The sequence below is a fragment of the Tamandua tetradactyla genome, chromosome 18, assembly GCF_023851605.1.
Source record: "Tamandua tetradactyla isolate mTamTet1 chromosome 18, mTamTet1.pri, whole genome shotgun sequence".
Lineage (NCBI taxonomy): Eukaryota > Metazoa > Chordata > Mammalia > Pilosa > Myrmecophagidae > Tamandua > Tamandua tetradactyla.
In genome coordinates this window covers 25,058,121-25,079,923 of record NC_135344.1, presented here as the reverse complement: position 1 = coordinate 25,079,923, position 21,803 = coordinate 25,058,121, and the positions used below count along the sequence as shown (strand labels likewise).

The 21,803-nt window shown below is 46.9% G+C and overlaps 1 long non-coding RNA gene across 2 annotated transcripts; it reads right to left on the bottom strand.

Annotated features, from left to right (window-relative positions):
• Window positions 1-1,045: 1,045 nt before the first annotated feature.
• LOC143662565 (uncharacterized) lies at window positions 1,046-17,735 on the bottom strand. Of its 2 annotated transcripts, XR_013165418.1 has the most exons (4): window positions 17,598-17,735; window positions 7,382-7,524; window positions 7,139-7,288; window positions 1,046-1,387 (listed from the first exon to the last, which is right to left on the bottom strand). It is a non-coding gene; the product is annotated as an uncharacterized LOC143662565 (long non-coding RNA). The 2 variants fall into 2 exon arrangements; XR_013165419.1 differs by lacking the exon at window positions 7,382-7,524.
• Between the last annotated feature and the right edge of the window lie 4,068 nt (window positions 17,736-21,803).

Sequence of the window (21,803 nt, the reverse complement as noted above, 5' to 3'; positions counted from 1 at the left end):
CATGTATATTTCTTGTGGCGAACCTTAGGGTTATCCTCCAGCCAAATGCTACTGATGGAACTTGTTGCTTTCCCCACCCTCTCAACTTGACACTCTGCAGAATACTCCTGGCTAGGCCACTCCTGGCTAACCAGGACTCCTGAGCTCACTTCTCATTCTGATCTCACTTCCCAGGATGGCATAGCAGATGGCAATTTTCATTTTGGGTCACCAAAATTTACTTGTTCTATGTCCCAATTCTTCAGAGTCCTGATAAGTGATTTCAACTTGATGGGCTGGTGCATAATAATTGCTCAGTGAGTCGACTTTGGTACATAGCCTTCTGGGGACCAGAACTTTCACAGAAGAATGGAACTAATTACAGATTCCAGGCCGTGAGACAGGACAGGGTAGGGAGTAGTGTTAATCTACAAATCTAGGAGCTCATATGGAAAATGAGTTCCCCAAAGAAATGCAAAGATGGGATCTTGGGTTGGGGTGTGTGTGTGGTAAAACAGAAAATATTTTCCACTGATTAAATCAGGACAAGAACTGTCAAGTTCAAATGATACATTAGGAGAAATTTAGTCTTATTCATTTGTTTCCTTGGAGGAGGGAACGAGAAATTTAGAGTTGGATGGACAAGTCTGTAATCCAGACAAAATGTTGATGAGGAAGAAGAAAGGAAGGAACCAGAAAGAACCTTTAAAAACATTTCTGCAAACCAAATGAATTCATTATACGCTTACTACCTAGTGGAGGGGGCAAATCAAATAGACAAAAATCTGGGAGAAAATAGGTGTCCTTTAAATAAGCAGCTCAGGGGACTCGGGAAAAACAGTGGAACATCGAAAGGACAGGAAGGGCAACTCAGTGTCGCCTTGTGTTCAGAGACCTAAAAAAGGAGGCAGTGGGAAGAGAAAGGGGGAGGGAGAGGAGAAGAAGAAAAGAACCAGTCTCAGAGAAACAAAGAGGTGGCTGATCTTGTGGGCACAAGAGCCAAAAGACTAGACAGACTTTTACAGATTTTTTCCAGAAGTCTTCTTCATTAACATTATACGGAAAAACAAACAAACACAGGAAAATGCCATTCCCGATGGACAGAGAGGGCAAGCAGCTAACAGGATTCCAAATAGCAGAGGCTTGGATATTTATTTTCACTTCTGTCTTTACCAAAAGACGTTACATGTGGATGTAAGTTCTGTGGGTTACCCTCAGAAAGCAACCACAAGTTGATAGAGCCAATTCCTGATAATTCTCAAGATTTTTGACCCCCTTTCAGCCTCACTCATAGCTGATGAGCACAGTAGAGCATATTTTCTTAGAGATATTGTTGGTCTTTCGTCCTTAGGTTTGATTTCCAGGCATGGAGTCCTATCCTGTGTGACACGGGCCAGGGCCAGTATACCTGAAATAGAGCAAGAGCATCTTCTGCAAAAAAAGAAAAAAAAAACCACCTGAAACTAACCCCATGGGGCTCATGGCACTCAATTAAATGGACATGGGGAATGGGCCGGAACCACTACAGAGGAACCAGTGATGTTCTTGGGTATTCACAGAGAAGAACAAACACAGTGCCCATCATTTAGGAGGCAGAAAGAGATGACCAGATTCATTACAGCCCTATAAGCTTAACCTGGCTTCCAGGGAAGATGCTAGAACAAATCATCAAGCAATCAATGTGCAGTCAGCCAGAAGGGGCCAGGCCTGGGGAGCTTATGGGTACAGCCGTGTCAAGTGTAAATCAAGTTGGACCAATTTAATTTACTTCTATGATAGAGTGACAGGCCATGTAGATAAGGTGGAAGCAATAGATGTAATCGACCTGAGACCTCAGCAAGGCATTTGCTTCTGTGCCCTGTGACAGGCTCGGTGACAAGCCGCTCGCTATGGTTCAGGCAAGGGATCAGCAGCCCCGGAGCTCTTACACACGCTGGCAGGGGACCGTTCCCCCCATGCTCTCTTCTTCTCTCATTGCCTCACTGAGTTGATGTTCATCTCAAACAGTTCTATTTAACGAACACTGGTTTTGTGCCTCCCTGGGGTGGTGCTTGTGGAGTGAATGGACAAGTGCTTAGGTATATGAGCTAAAATACTATGAGATTGGCACAGGGGAGCTTAACCCCACCCCACCTGCTCCACGGCAGCTAGATGACCAACAAATGCTCCTCCAGATCTCCAGCTAAAATGCCACAACCCAGCATTATATTTATGCCACACTGAGATTCCTGAGATTACTTGTGTGCACACTTGAAAGCAGGATCTGACTCCATTGGTTGGCCATTTTCTCAGAGTCAGGAGAGAGAGAGAGAGAGAGAATGAGAAAAGGAAGAACCATAGAAGGGAAGAAGTAGTCTCCAGATTACCCATCTTTGCAGACTAGATGACAAAGTCTCCTATAAAGGGCACACTGTATTGGATAATTTGTCCAAACAAATCGTTTTCCCTCAGAATTCTGAAGGTACAATTCCAAACCTTTCCAGCTTCCTGTGCTGTGGAAATTCTATCATTTGATTCCTAACACTTTAGATGGGAACCTTGTTTTTCCTCCCAGAGAACTTTCAGGCTCTTCTCCTTGGCCCAGGTGATCTGAAGCTGGAGTGTTTCATTGTACTGACCATTTAATTTGCCCTTTTAATCTGGAAACATAGATCCTTCCACAGGGAGAAATTTGATTTTATTTCATCTCTTCCATTTTCTTTTCATTTACAGTAATGTTACTAGTAGGATGTCATAACTACAAAAATTATTTTCTAATTTTAAAATTATTTTTCTCATGTTTTCCTTCTTTTTGACTTTTTATTCTACTTTCTGAAAGATTTCCACAACTTACTTTCCAACCTCTCTTCTGCCTTTAAAATGTTTATAGTTATGGTTATTTAATTTTAAGACGTAACATCTTTTCTTCTGCCACTGAGAATATTAATTATAAGTTTTTATTAAAGATGTTTCTTCTGCCCCATATATTGTCTCCATTTTATGGGTCTCTTATTCCTATTAGTTTTCCCCCACTATTGGGGTACTTTCCCAAGTATTCATCTTATATAGGTCTAAAAGTTAAAGTTCAGACTAGCCTGAATTTACATAATCCTCCCCTCCCCCAAATTCAGAGATCATTCAGAGAGCTGGGAGCCGGGGCCTGTCACAGGAACTATCAAGGTCAAGGACACTTCGCCCAAAGTGCAATCCGAGGAACCAGAAGCTGCCACCACTCACTGCCACCTCAGCAGTCACCCGCTTCCCACACAGCTGGAACTAGACCTGTGGATGCTGCTGCAGGAAAACCTCATGACCTTGCTCGCCAGCAGAACAACCGCCAAAAGCACCAAGGACCTGCCCTTTCCTCTCTTCCAGCTTCCCAAACTGTTCGAGGGCTCCTTATGGTGGAACTAACTTCTCTCATATCCTAGCTGCAAGGAAGTCTGCGGAGTGACGTTTTTAGCTTTCTAAGATTTATAGAACAGAAAGACACACGTGGGGGGGGGCAGAAATGCAGCTGAGTGCCAACCCACCAGAGTCAAAAATCCAGTCATCGGCGCTGGCTACTCATCTTTAAAGAAATAGCAGCTAGGGTGGGACCCTGGCCTTTTTACCGTGCGTGTGTATGTGTGTGTGTGTGTGTGTGTGTGTGTGTGTGTGTTTCGGGGGTGGTGGTGGTATCATGTTCCCTCAGTGTTGTTTAAAAAGGCCTCTTCTCTGGGCCTTTCTGTTTCCCTAGAGAGAAGTCCTCAGTCTCCAGCCTGGGTCATAAGCAGATTGCAATTCTGGGAGCTGGAGGTGTCCACACAGGGTGTGCAGTGTCCACACTGGGTGTGCAGCACGGCCTCCTCTTGTCTTCCCTGTACCATGACCCAGTGTCTGTTCTTAATCTAAAAATTCATGGGAATTTTGTGATCAGCTCCATAATAAATCCTAATTTTTTTAATTTTTAAAAATCCTCTATAGAATCTTTGAGGATAAACCGTGTTCCAGAAAGATGTTGCATGTTTAATCTCTATTTTAAAAACTACCCGCTGATTCGTGACCACAGGTTCCCCCCACCCCACTCCCACCCCTAGAGATATGTACCTTCCAGTTTGAGAAATACAGCCCTAGATTATTCTCTAATATTCTGGGATCTGATGGCTATTTTTCTCTTCGTATAGGTAGGTAAAAATGAAAAACAACAAAGAAAAGGAAGAGAGGCTTGAGGAGGAACGACCTGCCTCCTATTTTAAAAATAAATCATAGCAAGAAAAAGGCTGGAGTGGAAAATTCAGGACAGTGATCAATACCTGGAGAAAAGAAACCAAAAGGCCATGTTTTATTGCATGATCCACGCACTGTGTACAAGAAAACGGCTAACCATGGGCACAGGCTTCCAGGGTTGTTAGGAAGTAGAAATAAAGCCTTTTTACAATGAAATGAGACACAGCCTGTGTGAAATAAATACGGTGCTTCTGGAAAATTCCAGAGTCCTGCTTTGGGAAATGCCTGCTTTTTACTGCATGGACACCAAGCACAGCAAATTATGTGCTGTCACCTCCCAGCCCTTGGGCTTGCTGTGGTGATATAGCCCTGACACCACCATGTTTGGGCAAATTCAGTTTGTACAGACTGGTGAAAGGGAATGAAAGTGGGAGCAGTGTGTGGCAAGGTGGAAAGAGAAAGAACAAAGAAGAGGTTGCTGAGGTGTGTGTTGCACGGAGTGGCTTATGGAGCCCTTTCATAGACGTGACTGCTGAAAACCCCGTTTTCCAGACAAGTAAATGAAACGTAAACCAGGTTAATGGCCCTACTCAAGGTCACAAAGACAGTGAATGGCACCCCCTGGATTCAAACCCAGGGCTGCCGGATTCCCAGATGGTGGTGTTCTAACTGCACTCCTTCCAGGTATGAAAGGGAAGGGCCAGGAGGCCTGGGTGCCAGTCCCAGCTCCACTGCCAACTGGGCATTTTACCTGAACTCTCCTGTAAAAGGATAGTCAGGGGATTCAATGAAAAGAACTGATGTAAGAGCTCAATAAATGTTAGCTACTCTTGCTATGCAAACACCTGGGGACTGTAGAAAGAGGAGCTTCCAGAATATTGAACAGAAAGAACTCTGAATATCAGTCTCGGTAAAAGACTGTCCCAATGGGCTTCATTTCCCAGCCTTCCCTTACTCTGTGTTCATCCACAAGGAGCTACGCTTCCCACACGTTGCTGTGTAGTTTGGGCCAAAGGAAGGCACTGCCAGGGGCGGGAGGTGGAGGAGGGAGACAGCGGGGCTGGCCTCCCGCCCGCCTGGCTCTGCCTCGGTTGGCATCTCCGGCTGTGGTGGTCGCACCTGCCGGACGGCCTGGCCTCTTGGCTCTGGTGACACACTCCCCTCTTGTTGCCGCTCCAGGCCAAGGCTGATGGTGGCTCCCTGTGCTTATCACCCTCTGGGTCGTCTCACTGTCTCTCTTTGCCTTCTCAGTGCTTCTGTGGCTGAGTCACGGACGGCTGTGTCCAGTCCCCCCTGAGTGTGGGACCTCGAGCGTGTCCGCCTTGACTCTGACAGACTCAGAAGCCTTTGGGGTCAGGCAGGGATCTTGGCCAGTCTTTCTCAAAGCGCACCCTAGGCCTCTGGTCGGGGTGAATTTAGAGAAGCAGAGACAGTTGAAAAATGGGGATTTGTCCCATGAGCACACAACACAGCTGCTGAGACAGAGCAACCCAGGCGGGAGGAGAGGATACAACCGCGGTGAGATCTCCCGCGGGCCAAAAACAAGGGGGACAGTGCCGACCCCGAGGGTCTCGGATTGCTCCTTAGTGCCGGCATTGGCTTGTCTGACACCAAGACGCACTGCCAACACGGGAAGCCCAGCGCTGCCTGTGGGCACTGTCTCTCTCTGGTCAAGACCAGGGGCTGTCTCTGGTTTAATTCCCTGTGGGGACGAGGTATGTGATGAGCGAGCAGCTCTGCATAATCCTGTTGCACATCAGCCCAACGTTTTGCAAGTGGAAGCGTCTGAAGACGTCAGGGCTGGCCAGTGAGAAGAGTCCCGGAGCTCTCTGGAGTCTCTCCAGTCTGCCCCCCACACCTTCTGTCCCTTTTCCCAGCTTAATCTTTCTCCAAAGCACTTAGCAAATCGGACATGCTGTACACTTTATTTATTGCTTATCATCTCTCTCCCCCATCAAGAGCATAAGTTCCACAAAGGGAGGCGTTGTCGTCTCTTCGGTGACTGCATTTATTTCTGGAGCATAAAGCAGTGCCTGGCACGAAACCATGGATGGTCAACGGAGAGACACTCCATTGCCTTTTGGACCCAGAGGACATGCTTACCGGGCCTCCTCCTCCATTTCCTCTTAGCAGAGAAGCTAATAGCGCCCAGGGCAAGGCCCCAGAACTCCCCCACATGCCCAGAATGGACTCTGGGGTAGAGAGTTGGGGGAAGAGCCCCAATTCCATGTTGGGTAGGGGCAGGGAAGGTGTAGGAGGAGGCCAAGGAAGGAAAGTTGTTTCTGTGGCAGGAAACTCATGTCAGAGACTGAAAGAGGAGGGGAATGTGGGAAACGGGCCTGATAAAAGCCAACACCCCCACTATTGGGCCCATGCTGTATCCATCTCCTGTTGCTGTTCCAACAAATTACCACCCATGGGGTGGCTTTTCACAACAGGAACTCACTCTCTCACAGTTCAGAAGGCTGGGAGTCTGAAATCAGTGTCAGCAGGGTTGGGAGGCTCTGTCCCATGCTTCGCTTCCAGCTTCTGGTTGTTGTCAGCAATCCTTGGCGTGTCCTTGGCCTGTCACCACATGCCTCCAGTGGCTGCCTTGATCTTCACATGGCCTTCTCCCCTGTGTGTCTATGTCCCCTTCCCCTTTCTCTTATCAAGACGGGAGTCACTGGATTTAGGGCCCACTCTTATCCAGTTTGGCCTCATCTTCACTCGATCGCATCTGCAAAGATGCTATTTCCAAGTAAGGTCACATCCAGGTACCAGGTGTTAGGGCTTCATCACGTCTTTGGGTTGGGGGTTAGGGGTTGCAATTCAACCCAGTACACACGCCTACAACCAGCATGGGACACCTCTTGACCTACCCCCTGCCCCGCTAATTAATTAGAGCTGACAGAGTGACTGAAAACAAATACACCTCCGCTTTCTTCCTGCCCCCCATCTCCAGCTTTGACACCATTTGAGCCCTGCTCACCTTCCTCTTCGCCGTCTCCAGACACTGCGCCTCTTCCAGAGCTGATGAATAGTAGAAGTAGAGGGAGGGACTGAAGCCAGGGGGGCAGCCACCCTTCCAGGTTCCTTTGCTTCTCATACTCTAGTAGGGCTTTTCCCTTGAAGCTGTGCCCTGTGTGAATCACAAAGCATGCAGATTCAGTACTGAGTATTCCAGCAGGCTCTGGGACTCCAGAAGCTGCCCCACTGCCAGCTGGCTAGTTACCTTTTTCCTTCTTGGAGCTTCCCCTGTGCAAGCGGGTGATTAGTGGCTCCAGCCTGAAGCAATGCACTCCTCACTAAACCTTTTCATCCTCCAAGGTCTCGTGCATGTTTCATGCCTCCAGTAAGTCCAAACAGAGCCCCTCTCTGGAAGGGCAAAAGCCACATCCATGGGTTTGTCTTTTCTTGTGTGCTTCTACCTCTCTCCAACCAAATTATAAAGATCTTTGGATTTTCCCGCATTTCCTCCCACCTCACCCCAGCCCAATGTAGGGACCCAGTGCAGGGTCAGTGCAAATGTCCAAAGGTTTGATGGCCCTGACCTCAAGGGGAAGCCATTTCCTCCTAGTTCTTTTGGGAGAAAGGTAACAGAGTAAAGGTATGATACTAAATAGTTTAGCCAAGGCTACCACCCATCTGTACTTCATTTTAGTTATTGTAAAAGCAACACATGTTTGCTCTAGAAAATTTGGAACGCAGAAAATAAATTTTAAAAGTCTCATGCATTCTGGTCTACTTCCTGCCAGTGCAAATTATGCACATGTTTTCAAGGAGATTGGAATCATACCATATAGTTTTTATCCTTTTCCCTATATTACTTCAAGGGCAAAATTTTCATGTTGTTAAATATTTTTCACATTGTTAAACATTTTTCAAAAATGTAATTATTCACAATTGCCAAACATGCCATCACATGGATATACCACACTGTCCTGACCTATTGTCCTATTGCTGGGCCTTCTAGATGTTTCCTGATCCCACAGGGCCCTTGGAGTTACCCTCCCACTGCCTCCAGGCCCGTGCATCACCATTTGGCACCACGATGTGTGCCCACAGACCTTCTAAGACCCTGCCTTACCTTGATTAGCAAATCCAACAAGCTTCCAAGCTCTTCTCTTCCTCCTTTCATTCTCAACCTCCCCCAAAAGCAATAATCCTCAGAACTTTCTCTGCCACCACTTATCCGCTCACCCACACCCATCCCCAGGGTCAGACTCCCACTCGTGCTGCTTCAGTCGGCCTTCCCGAAGGCCCCAGTACTCGGCACCAATGGCTGTTTGTCTTACCTTCCTTGCCCCCTTTGGGGTGTCAGACTTTCACTCATGGTCTCCTTCTGGAAGCCCCACCCAGGTCTCCGGATCAGGCTCTACCGTGCCCTGAGCTTCCTTCCTCTCCTTTGCTAGCATCTCCATCCACACTTCCAAGTGGACATGATCCCAGGCTCTGAACTCGGCCCTCTTTTTGCTTCTTGACTGTCATCATCCACACAGTTGGCTGGTGATAATGAGGGCTGCATGAGACAGCACATGGGAGTGAGGTGAGCCCAGGTGCCTCCAGGTACCCAAATTTGGCTCCTAGGCACCTGCCTTTTGGTGAATGGGCCTGAGCCTCTTCAGAGCCTCTTCCTCCCTTTTGTTTTTAAATGCTTTTTTTTTTTACATGGGCAGGCACCGGGAATCGAACCCAGGCATCCGGCATGGCAGGCTGTGGACGGCCCTCTTCTTCCCTTTTGTGAGGGCTCTCTTTGGACCTCAGTAAAGCTTGCTTTTATTTAAAAAGGACAAGTTCTACTCTCTCTCAAAAGAGTGTTGAGGTGGCCGAGCACAACCAGCCAGCTCCAAAGCGAGCAACCAAAGCCCTGACACCGAAGAGAATTCAGCTTTGGGTGAGACTGCACTGTCCAGTTTACTCTCTAGCTGTGTGACCTTGGGGTTTGGGCAAGTCACCCTTTGTACCTCAGTTTCCTCATTTGGAAAAATGAAGAGGAGAACGCACATCTCATGCTTAATACAGTACCTGGCATGTAGTATGCAATCTGTAAATATTAGCTATGATTACCAGGGCTCAAATCTCCCTCTCAGGGGGCCGAGACAAAAATGCATCCCTGCCTTCAGAGAACAGAAATCATTCTATTTCTCTCCTGCCTTCTTTGTGGAGGGAACCTGGGAGTCACAGTGGGATGTATGGTCCAAACATATCAAGAAAGATGTTCTTAGGGAGATTTTTTCTAGCCTTTAAATCTGATCCTGCTTTCTTTGCCACATATGTGGATTTGCGTGTGGCTGTGTGCATGGTCCATCTCATGCTGGATTGTGAGACCCTGACAGATGATGCTATACTCATTTTTGCGTCTCTATAGCAACCTGTACACACCAGGAACTCAACTCAAATGCGACAAATGGAATAAACTAAAGATGGTATTAAGAGAGAGAAAAGTAAGACCAAAGAAGCCAATGGGGAAGTCATCAATATTTGAAATTCTCGACCAATCTGGGAAGTTAGTCTCCTGATAATTATGAGACTACAGCTGCTTGAGCTGAAAAGAATGAAGAGATGTGTGTTCTCAAACAATAAGCATTTGCTTTCCTTTATCCTCCACTCTGTTGGTTATGAAGGAATTGGGTGGGGGGAGGGGAGAAAAGGAATACATTTCTGTGGACATGATTTTAAGATGGTGAAAAATGAGCTTCACCAGTTATTTTTTAATTAAGAAAGAGATTCAAGTGGTACTCCAGGAATTATGAGGCAGGTAGTTGTGCATTAGCTGGACAGAAAGAATTTTTTTGTAAGAGATGAGATAGAATTTGCAGAAAACCACATCTTGACTCAGTATTAGTAAAGTGGAAAAATTGACACACTTGGTTAATCAGCATCCAAGCAGGCCCTTGGCCAGATGGTGCAGCAGTGAGGGTCATCTCAGGGCCTTCTGGCCTTCCTTTCTGGGCCCTTTTTCCCCTTTGGGTTTCCCATCCCTCAGTTGTCTGGGGCCCTCCCATTGAGCAAACTCCCTACCTTGGGGCTTCAGCTGGGTAGTGTATGCTGCCCCAGGTCTCTCCTCAACCAAACCCATACTCTCCCTCAGCAATCAATATGTATACAATTATATTGCCAATGTAGTGGGTTGAATAGTCCCCCCAAAATTCATGTCCACCAGAAACCTCAGAATGTTGACCTTATTTGGATATAGGATCTTTACAAATGTAATTAGTTAAGGCTCTCGAGATGAATTATCATCTTGATTTAGAGTGGGCTCTAACTCCCATGTCCCATGTTATCAAAAGTGGAGAGGACACAGAGACACACACACAGAGAAGACGGTCATGTGAAGTTGGAAAAGGCAGAGATCAGAGAGATGCTGCCACAAGCCAAGGAACACCTGGCACCCCCAGAAGCTGGAAGGAGCCAGGAAAGATTTTTCTTTAGAGATTTCAGAGGGAACATGACCTTGCTGACACCTTGATTTCAGACTTTCAGCTTCCAGAACCGTGAGAGAATGAATTCCTTTTGATTTAAGCCACCAAGTTTGTGGTAATTTGTTCTGGTAATCCTAGAAAACTAAAACAGCCAATGAGATGCTGGTGACTGAAGTGGGGTAAATCTGGACTTCTGGGACATTTACACTTTAAATATAATTAACTGGAGATCTGATGCCTTAAACCAAATGGAATGAATCTCAGCCAGTGGGATGTCCAGTGCTACAGCTGGCCAGGGAGTTTTAGGTAGGGATCTTTTCCAAGTTCATAAAAATAACCAGCACTCCTGCTTATGTGGCTTTGAGCAAGTGGGTAAGAATCCCTAGAAAGTGGTAAGAAATCAACAGATAACTCATGGCCCAGTTTCTCAAAGTCATTGGTTCATATTTGTTTCAGATGGAAATTCTGTTTTGAAGTGGAAAACCTAGGGAAGTATTTAGAAATTGTAACAAAAAGAGTTAGAAAAATAAGAAATTTGCTCTCTGATCTGCAAATATTGACTGATCTACTTTCAAGGGGGTAATCTGAGGGGTAAGATATGAAAACAAAGGTGTCCTACAGAGGGTAACAACTCCATCAATGATGTATTCTAGCAAAATTTTTAAAATAAATTAACCCTGGATTTGATTAAATTTAATATCAACTTACTTTAAATATCGAAAGAAGAGAAACATGTTGAAGGACATTAAGGGGATGCAATTAGCAATACTTTTAACTTCCCCAGGGGGCTTTTGGAGACTGGACAATACTGATTCAATAGGTCTGGGGTGGGGCCTGAGACTCTGCATTTCTAGCAAGCTCCCATATGTCTGAGACCCCACTTTGAGAACCACTGCTCTAGAAGACAGTTTTCTCAACAACAAAAAGAAAAAAAAAATTGCAGCTAACACAAACCGTAATGTGTGTGTGTGTCTGCTGGGGGGGAGGCAGGCAATCAGGGAAATTTGAAAACTGATGGATATTTGATGATCTTGAGAAAATGTATTTGATTTTTAAAATAAGGAATACTTATCTTTTAAAGATATACACTGGAATATTTGCAGACTAAATAATAAGATGTCTGAGATTTACTTAAAAACAACTCAGGGAATGAGTAGGCCATGGGGTTGATCATTACTGAAGCGGGGTAATGGGGCATGGGATTCCTTATGCTTTATTCTCTATATTTGTGTGTATTTGAAATGTTGCATAATAAAATGCTAGCAATAAATAAACAAAACAGAGGGTGATCTTTAGAGTCATTTAATATTTATACAGGGCCCACTGGGTGCCAGTATTTTCATGTTTCTCATTCAGCCCTGACAATACTGTCAGCCCTTTCTATGGTGCTTCAGATGGACTAAGGATTTGTCCAATGTCAAGCTCATAGTCAGGCCTTCTGACTTCAATGCAGCACTCATGCCATTATATAAGGGATCATCACACTTTAGGATGCTGAAGACACACTTTGGGGTCTTATTTAAACTGCAGATAGCCCCACCCATATAGTCTGTCTGATCCAGAAGACTTGGAGAGGCTCAAAAACTACATTTTAAGTAAGTCTCCCAGGTGATCATTAATGCAGGTGGTATGGGGACTATACTTTGAGAAACACTGTCCTAGGATGTTGAGGCAACTGAAATGAAGAAAGATAGAACATACAGCTTCCAAAGAAAGATGGCAAAGTGTGGAAGCCTGCAGCCTTGGGAGAAGGTTCTACCACTCCTTGGTACCCTCCGTGGGTAATGGGAGATGAATCAGGGGCTAACTGGGTTTCCAGGCCCTTCTATAAAGGCTAAATGAGAATTGTGCTACAGCAGAAGGAATACAGTTTGAAGCACCTGGAACACCCTCCCCCAAGGGGAAGAGCTGAATGGTTCAATTATCTGGGAAGTAAGCACCATGTACTATGCTTCTCTTAAAGGAGCAGCTTTCCAAGGCTGTAAACATCAGCTGTTTTCTTCCTTTGCCAGACAAAGGAATGAGTTCTTGTCTAATTCTAATCTTGTATCTTGTCTGATGATGCCTGCCAAAGCCTTTAATGAACATTCTGGAGTTCTTGGTCTTTGCTTGGAAATGCTAATAAAGCAGCTGGTGGGGTGAGGAGTGGGGAGAATATCATCAAGTTCTCTTAAAACGTAGGAAGGCAAGTCAACTTGCTTTCAGATACCTCACCTCTCAGTCAGAGAGGGCTGGCTCCTGGGACCCAGTGTTTTTTTGTGCCAATGAATGGCGCTTAGAAGGCAGATTATCTATCTCAGGGGGTCTGCATCTTGGCTACATATTCATATCAGCGATGTAAAAAACGTCTAATGCCTAGGCCCCTCCAGACCAATTACAACAGAATATCTGCAAGAGGAATCTAAGTGTCTACAGTTTTAGAATTTTCCAGGTGATTCCTATCTGTAGCCAAGGTTGGGGACCATTCCCAATGGTTTCAGCGTTGGCTCTTGCACTGAGAGCTGGCTTCCCCACACATGATACATGAGCTCCCTGGTGCCAAGTTCTTTTCCACTTCTAAAATATGCTGGCATTTTAGAGTATCTCTTCTTTATTTCCCTCTGAGAACCCAGAAGGGTATATTAGAAATAAGAATGCACTGTGAGTTAGGAAATCTGATGGAGATGAGCAAGTCTTTCAATCTCTCTCTGGTCCTTGTTCTCCTTTAGATGAAAATTAAGGTTCTCTTTTCTCCTGATATTCTGCAGTTCAGGTCCCAGAATCATGAGACATACATTCTATGTTTTAAATGAACTTAGTTCAATTTATAAATGGTGAAGTGTACCTATTTTGAGTGTATATTTTACTGAGTTTTGGCAAATTTATATACTCATGCAATCACCACCACCGGGACAGAGGACATTTCCATCACTCCCCAAATTCCCCTGTGCCCCTTCCCAGTCAATTGCCCCACACACACCATCCCCTCAGACCCAGAGGACCACCAATCCACTTTCTGTCACTATAAAGTAGATTTGTCTTTTCCAGAATGTTATAAATGTAATCATACAGTCTTTTGTGTCTGGCTTTACCATTTAGCATAATGTTTGGAAAATTGATCCATTCATATGGATCAGTAGTTGTTTCCTTTTTCATGCTGAACAGTATTCTATTCCATTATGAAACAAATACACCACAATTTGCTTATACATTCATCTGTTAATGGACATATATGTTGTTCCCAGTTTTGGGCTATTATGAATGAAGCTGCTAAAAATTTTCATGCACAAGTCCATCTGTGAACATATATTTTCATTCCTTTGGGCAAATATCCAAGAGTGGAATTGCTAAGATGTATGGAAGGATAACTTTATGAGAAACTGCCAAAGTGGCTGTACCATTTTGCATTTCTACCATTAATACGTGAGTGTTCCATTGTTCCACATCATTGTCAATACTTGGTATTGCCAGTCTTTTTAATTTTAGCCATATGAGCTCTGTTTTGACCTCAGATCGAGGCCATGCCTGCACAGAAAAGACAGTGGGACACAGTGGGCCCCTGTATTAGGCTGCTCACATCCAGGACTGACATCCTTAGGAAGAACAAGTGTCCAGTGTGAGCCCTCAGGACAAGAAACGTTGGTCAGTTTTGCCAGCAGTTAAAATCAGAGTGAGTTTGATGAACTGATTCAATTTTCAGCACCCATAAATGAGTAAACTTTAAGTCCCTCTGCCATCAGACCCTATGGGACCCATGTCCCAGCCAGTGCCTCCCTGGGCTCTCCTAAGGGGGCTCCTGACACATCTGTAATGAAGAGAGGCTGACTTTGGGTCAGCCAGTGTGTTTTTTCTTTTCTTCCCACTCATGCTGTCTGCTTCATTTTATGACACGTTTTACTGAGGGAGGATGAGGAGAGAAAATGAGTGCCAGATGTATCTAAAATGGGTCTGAACCATAATTACAATCTGCAATGAAATCACAGAAAATGCTCCATTCAACATACTTTGAAAGGGCTGGAAGAGGAGAAACATATATTTCTGAAAACACAACTAAAGGAGCATATTTTAAAGCATGCACTTAAAAAAGATGTCTAAAATACCTGAAAAAAAGCCCAGGTTTAACATGCCCCTTTCACTTTTTTACAAAGGAAAGCAATGAACCGAGCCTCAGTGAAGAATGTGAAAGTTCAGTCCTATTTAGCAACTGATTCCTCCCCACGCTGGATCTGGGAACACTCAGGCAAGATGAGTGGTCCATCCAACCTCCTCAACCTTGGGGTGACTCCAGTGGGTGGATGTTGGCCAGAATCCCCCCCAGAATCCAGACATTGGAGCACCCAGGAAGGCAGCTCACTCCTCACTGGTCAGGCCACAGCCTGCCTGCGATTGATGGCACCAAGCTGGGGCTTAATATGAGCTGCATGTCTGATCCTGAAGGGTGACCACAAGAAGGGACTGTACTGTCGACCCTATCAAGGACCCCTGTTGCGCACACCTGGGCGCCCAGAGATTACCCTGAAAAGGCATAACCCCAACTTTAAAAGTCCAGTATTTTCTCTGCACTCTAAAAGATCAGAGGCCAACTCAGTCTTATGCATGGTTAGAAGAGGCCAACTCGAAATGAAGACCTAGAAAGCACAGCCATCCACACAGGCCCATCGAAAATTGCTAACAATCATCATTTTTCTTTCATTTATTTATTTCCACCTACCCCAAACAGAGAAGGTAGCCTATAGAAAGCACAAGTAGCAAAACACGAAATTAAATATCAGTTCTAAGGAAAATATTTTGTAATGGGAGGTCATATATGAACCTACCGTTCATAACCACAGATATGAATTTTCACACCCTCTGCTGAGGTGTACTTCATGGTTTTTTTCTCCTTTTTAAAAATGGAAGGGTTGACAATGCCAACTTCCTGGTTGTGGTATCACACTATTGGGGTTGCAAGTTCTCACCACTGGGGGAACTGGGTCAAAGGTGTAAGGGTCTCTCTGTAGTGCTTCTTCCAGCTGTGTGCAAATCTATGATTATCTCAAAATTAAAAGTTTAGTAAATAAAAAAATAAAGGTTTGAGAAATATTACAGAGACAGGGAATGCATAAGATCCTAAAGAGATGTGATATGTATGGATTCGGCCTTAGTTTCAGGGAGGCCAAAATGGAACAGGAAATACCAGTAGTGGCCGAGTTGTCACAGTCCATGAGGAAAATGCACGGCTTGGACAAGGGATAGAGACATTCTCTCAGAGCCGGTGTTCTGACTCGTTAAAGCATTTGAGAGAGGAGAGACTATTTGTAGACGCTGGATGCAACTCAGTCAACTCGGACCGTGCTGAGTTGACTGAGCCTGTGGGGATCCCAAGAGGAATGAAGTGTGCTCCCTGCCCTCCAAAAATACTTCAGGGAAGGAAGCCTGGTTGTGAGACCACCCAGTGAGCAGAAGAGCAGGATTTCCCACCCCCGTCAGTCTGATAAGTGGTGACACCCTGCTTCTGCACGAGGAAATCCAAGGGAACAGTGGGGAATGGTCCAGAAAAGACTCTTTTCTGGAGCTTTCCAACCGAAGTTTGCAGCCCCAAGGCCTGGGAAGAGTACTAGGTGAGGCCAATGACCTCTACTCTCTCTAAGGATTTCTGGTCAGAGTGGTCTCTAAGCAGGCTCTGAGGGGCCTTGTGTGTGTGTGTGTGTGTGTGTGTGTGTGTGTGTGTGTGTGTGTGTGTGTGTGTGTGTTTGTGAGTGCAGACCTTCCAGGGCCCGGTGGGCATGGAAGGGGACACCAAACTGTGGTCCAAGACCAGGCTCCACCTCAGTAGTCCCACATGCCGAGTCAGCTGTGCCCCTTTGTGCCCCACACAAGACCTCCACACCCACTTCCTTGGGGAGAGGAGGAGGCCAAGTGTGGAGGGAGGAGGAGGCAGGGACCCCAGCTCTCCCCAGGAGAAGGCAGTAAGCCGGTCCTGACAGCCACGTGGTCTGAGGGCCTACCATGGGTGCCCGCTTTCCCCTTGACCACAGTACTTTCATCCCTGCCCCTTGGTGTGGACAAAACCTCCCCTGAAACTCTGTCCTCTCATCTCAGTGTGGCTTCTACACATTTTCGAGGACCTCAGCTTCCTGGGGGTGACATGAAACACCCCTCCCCCAAACCCTAGGGAATTCTGTGCCATCCACAAAAGGCAGAAAACAGACATTTTAAAGAGTCCACAGAGAGTCAAATCTTCCGGGTTCAAAATTGCACCGTGTTGGACATAATTGCTTGACCTCTCCGGGCCTCAGTTTCCTCATTTGTACATGGGCAATAGGGTAGCACTCTCCTCGCACACTTGGTGGACAGTCAGAGAGGACACACACAATACGTGCCAGCCCTCTTGGAACATGGCAAGCGCCGCAGCTCCAGGCAGGGAGAAGCAGGCAAGGGGCGGGTTGGAACCCGGCCAGGGCTCCCGGACCCTAAGGACGCTCCACCGTGACCCTGCGCTCCTCTCTCGGCGTTTCTTTCCTCTTTGTAGCAACTCCGATGCCTACATTTGGAAAGGTTCTGCTTCCCCAGAGCCCCACTTCCTTTCCTTCCCTTTTTTGGCTGACTCTTCATTGAGGGTCCACTTGTCCCGCTCAGGATTTCTGATTGAGACCCGGGCGGAGACGGTGCAGGAGGGCTCAGCGGGCGTGTGATGGGGGCGCGGAGCGGCTGCCCCCCCAAACCACGGCGCTGCAGGTGACACAACACAAGGAGCCCAGAGGAAGCCCCCCGACCCCGCGCTGCTGGCCTTCCTCGGCTGCCTGGGACCCTTCCCCCTGGGCAGAAAAGCCCGCGGCGGGGACAGAGGGCGGCAGGGTCACAGCCCTTCCAGGCACCGCGCCCGGAGGGGAGGGGCGGCGGGAGTGGCTTATGTGGAAGAAGTCTCCCCTTTACACACAAACATCTAAAAACTATTAATTTGGGGACAGCAGCAAGGAAGAAATACATGAAAGGGAAATTGATTTCTATTTAAATGGTATGTTTTCATCACCTTTCTTCAGCGCCTAAGCATTCATCTTTGAGTACCTGTGCTAATTGATTTCAAATGCGATCCAGCGCAGTCGCTGTAGAATAATAAATCTGGGGCTGAGATGCAAAAGGAAGAGTCCTGAGCTGAACGGGAAGGGGAGGTAGCCAGCAAGGGGCATTTCAAGCGTGCAACGGTCACCCTGGGGGGCTGGGGGAGGGAGCCCTGGGGGGCGGAGCCAGCGGGCCCGGGGGCTGTTGACTGTCCAGCTGCCCTCGTCATCCCGGGAGCCCCCACCCCAGGCCCCTGCCCAGAGCTGGGTGGCCTTCTTGAAGGAAGAAGGCGCTTTTGTGGCTCCTGGTCCTTTTCTCCTAGCAGTACCTGTTGCCTTCCTGGCTGGCAGGGGGCTGTGCTTGGGGAGGAAAGTGGGTGGACTGGTCCCTAGAAGGTACAACTGAGTCATTAGAAAACCCAAACCCAATCCCTACCAAAGGGTAATGAATCTCTAAATGATGGAAATCCAGGCTGGCTGGACCACAGAGAGACCTTTTGGGGTTTCCCTCAGAGGAGCCCTCTGGGTGCTGGAGTCTTGCCGTTGCTCATCCTAGAGACAGAAGGGCTGGAGTACAAGATTTAGGTTAGGAAGGCAAGGTCACATGAGGGCTTTTCCTTGTTCAGGGTGACATGGTGGCTTTCATGTCACCTTCCTGAGCAGAAATACAGCAGAGAAGAAGCACCAATCTGTCAGAGCGCCCTTTGCAGAGAAGCTGAACCATCATGGAAAACCTATGTGCCCACTCCTGAGACTAATTCATAGGAGATAGGCCAGTCTCTGAGCCGGGCTCAGCAGGCAGCTTAAATCGAAGGAAAGTGCAGCTGGAGCCTGGAAAGCGCTGGCGTTCGAGACTCACTCCACTCATAGACCAAATGGGAGCGCGCAGGTTTACATTAAGGAGCTGTTAGGTTTGGGCATGGCGTGATCTAACCTGCAACAGTGACAAACCATTATGGCTACCCCCTCTGCATTCCCTAGACACTGCATTCCCATGGCAGAGCTGTTCCCAAGCTGGCCTGAAATGTCTCCTAGGATTGTTCTCCAAATGACTGAGATAAGGAACTTAGTTCTGAGTAGAGACAGCCCCACCACCCAAACCCACTTAAGCTAGAAGCAATACCTATCTAAGATCAAATTATAGAGTCATTTCAGTCAATTTGGGTACAAGGCAAGTAATTCAAATATCTGATGCATAGACTGAATTTTTAAAGGACCTTATGGTCTAACTTTATATGGATATCATGCCATTCGTTGTAACAGCATATAATTTAGGAGTTTGAATGGGAAACAATTGCTTTTGTTTTATTCAACATGAAATGAGCTGGGTCCCCATATCCTGCATCTATCCCCATTACATTTTCATCTATCCACCCACCCATCCATTCATTAATTCACAGCCACTACCTGCCTATAGCTTATCCTTTACTGGAGCAAGGCAAACCTTAGACAGGTAAGTATTTCTTCCTGTTTTGGGGGCAGGGGGTGGATATGATAAAGGGGATTTCAAGTATAAAGGTCTGGTGACTGGCAAAGTCAAGCCAAGCTTTCATGTTAGCCCAGTTTGCCAAAATAGAGTCCCTGTTTCCGTCCATCTCCCACCTGCCAACCACCCATGGGGCGTATTGATTTTTGATATGCTGTGATGTAAAATCACAGCTTGTGATATCATTCTGTATAATGCTGACACAGGTAAAAGAAAATCTCCTCTGACTCATGCTGAGAGTTCTTGCACACTCACTGGCTGCCATAGCCAGTTCCTGAATTACATTTGCAGCTGGGAGGATGTGGCAGCAAAGACGCTCCATGGTGGGAGGAAGAGAAATAAAATTTCTATCGGGCCCATTGATCTCCCCTCTGAGCAATTTAATAGTCCAGGAGGTGGTGGAGAAGCGGCAGGGAGACGCGCTCACACACTGCTGTCTAACGCGCTTCTGAGGGACCATTCCTAATAAGCCCAGGACTCACTGAAGCCAGACTCCCTGCTAACGGTCCCTCGGTGACAAACACCTGACTCTGTAGTCCCAAACCAGAGAGAAAGGAGGGGTGGTAGTGGCAGACAATTTAGAAGAGGACAGAACAGGCATTAACAAGTCAGACTTGAAAATATCCATTAGTGAGTAAGAGGATTAAGTTGGAGATATTTGTGCAGGCTCCCCCTTCCTAAAGCTGTCGTGGGAGGCTGACATTCAGAAGCCAAACTCCTCCAGCCCAGGTGAAAATGAGCCGTGAGTCCTCTTCTTCCCGGGAAGGACCACTGGGCCCTGAGGGGATGTGTGTCAGCCTTGCCTTTGCACTTGGCCACAACACGGCCCTCATCCTGAGCAAAACCAACCTGTTCCCTGCTGAGAGTGGGTCCCGGTACTGCAATCTCGTGCTTCAGATTCTGGGCCAATAATTCTGAACCTGCTCAGCTGTTCCCTGGTTCAGAAGTTTATCACATTTTATAACCCAGAATCACCTGTCCCCACTGATGCGAAAATCCTCAGCTTTTGGTATTGGGCATCCTATCATATGCTAAACCTGAAGGGAATTTGGGGCAATCTCCATAATGATCTGAGGGCAGTAGGCACCTGGACCAAAGGTCAGTGAGTTCAACAGAGACAGTTCTTGGTCACCAGCCAGAGCTCCTCAGAAGACCTGACCAGGGGCTCCGGGTTGAGCTGCATCCATGCGTGGTCAGGTCTGGATCCCAGAGAGAAGGATGGAGAGGGCTTTGACCTTGCTCCCTCTCCCAACCTAGGTCCTGTTCCCTCCTCCCCATCTCTGCCCCTGCCCTCATGCCCCCTGCAGCGCTCCCAGCCTCCCACCACACTCTCCTAGAGCCTGATCTTGCATCTCATCGCCCTGCATTGGGAATCTGTTTATTGGAAACTGCTATTTTAATTGCAAGCCAAGCCTTGAGATGAAGGGAGGGTACTCGCACCAAGGGAGGTGGGGCCTTCCAGACGCAGGAGGACAGTTTGGATAACTGGGCATTCTGGTGCTGCTGGAATCACATCACAGAGCTGACACTTTGTGCAGTTGGCCTGGAGAGTCCTGACGCATGTTAGACTTTGCCGTAGTCTAAACCAGCTAAGCCCCCTACCCTTGTCCCCATCGGACTAAATGAGAGTGACAGTGTTTGCAGCCAATGGATATAAAACTCCAGAAATGTGCCAATTCACAGTGGGAGGCCCCCTCCTAGTGTCTGAAGCTTTCTGTGGGGTCAGGAAGCCCCACACTGAACCTTCTTCAGTAGGTAAAACTAAATATTTGCAGCCAGCTCTCATGTCCCCTCCGAGTCCGCCCTTTCCTGGGCTCAGGTTCTCAGTTCTCCCCACCAGTCTCCATGCCTCAGGTCTCCACTCTGACTCTCCAGGTGGCCGCAGGTTGTCACATTTACAGCCAAGTGTCTTCAACATGCAAGAGCAAATCCTTTTGGGGGGAGTAAACAAACTCAAGGAGTTGGTCTGTGAAACATAGTCATCTAGAGAGGAGATGGTTTCTGGTTTTGAGGGATGAGTAACCAATTTAGGTGATACTTGGTCCTTAGTGCAACCAGGTCTTCAATTTAATCCAATTCAATTACTTTAAGAGGTATTTACTGGACACCCATTATGTGCCAGACCCTGGGATGACAGTAATAGACGAACTGACCTAGTTCCCATCCTCACTGAATGATTAATATAGAGGGGCTGCAGATGAGCAAAGAGAATATTCTAATACAGTGTAATAAGGACAGTGGAGGCCGGGAAAGGTCTGTGAAGTGGTGTCCAAGCTAAAACCTAGAGAATCAGCTGGACTTAGCAGGCAATGGGGATGGGAGAGAAGGGATGGAGAGAAGAGAGCTGTAGTGAAAAGGAAGAACATGTGCAAAGGATTGGAGGCAAGAGAGAGCTGGGCACAGTGTGAGGAACTGAGAAAGTTTAGGGGGCTGGAGTTTTGAAGACGATGGGGAAATGGGGAGAGATGAGACTGGAGAAATCATGAAGGCACAAATTACAAAGGGCTCCACAAATCTGACTATGGGTTTGAGCTTCACCCTGCTTACTAGCACTGGGAGACCAATGAAGGGCTTTTAAATAAGGGAGTGATGGACTCAGATGTCTCGTTGAGAAAGATCTTTCTGGCTGCAATAGAAAGAGGTTGGCAGAGGGTGGAGCTGGTGCAGAGAGATCAGATAAAAGCTGTCATAGCTTAACCTGTCCATATAAGTTATATTAGGAAATGC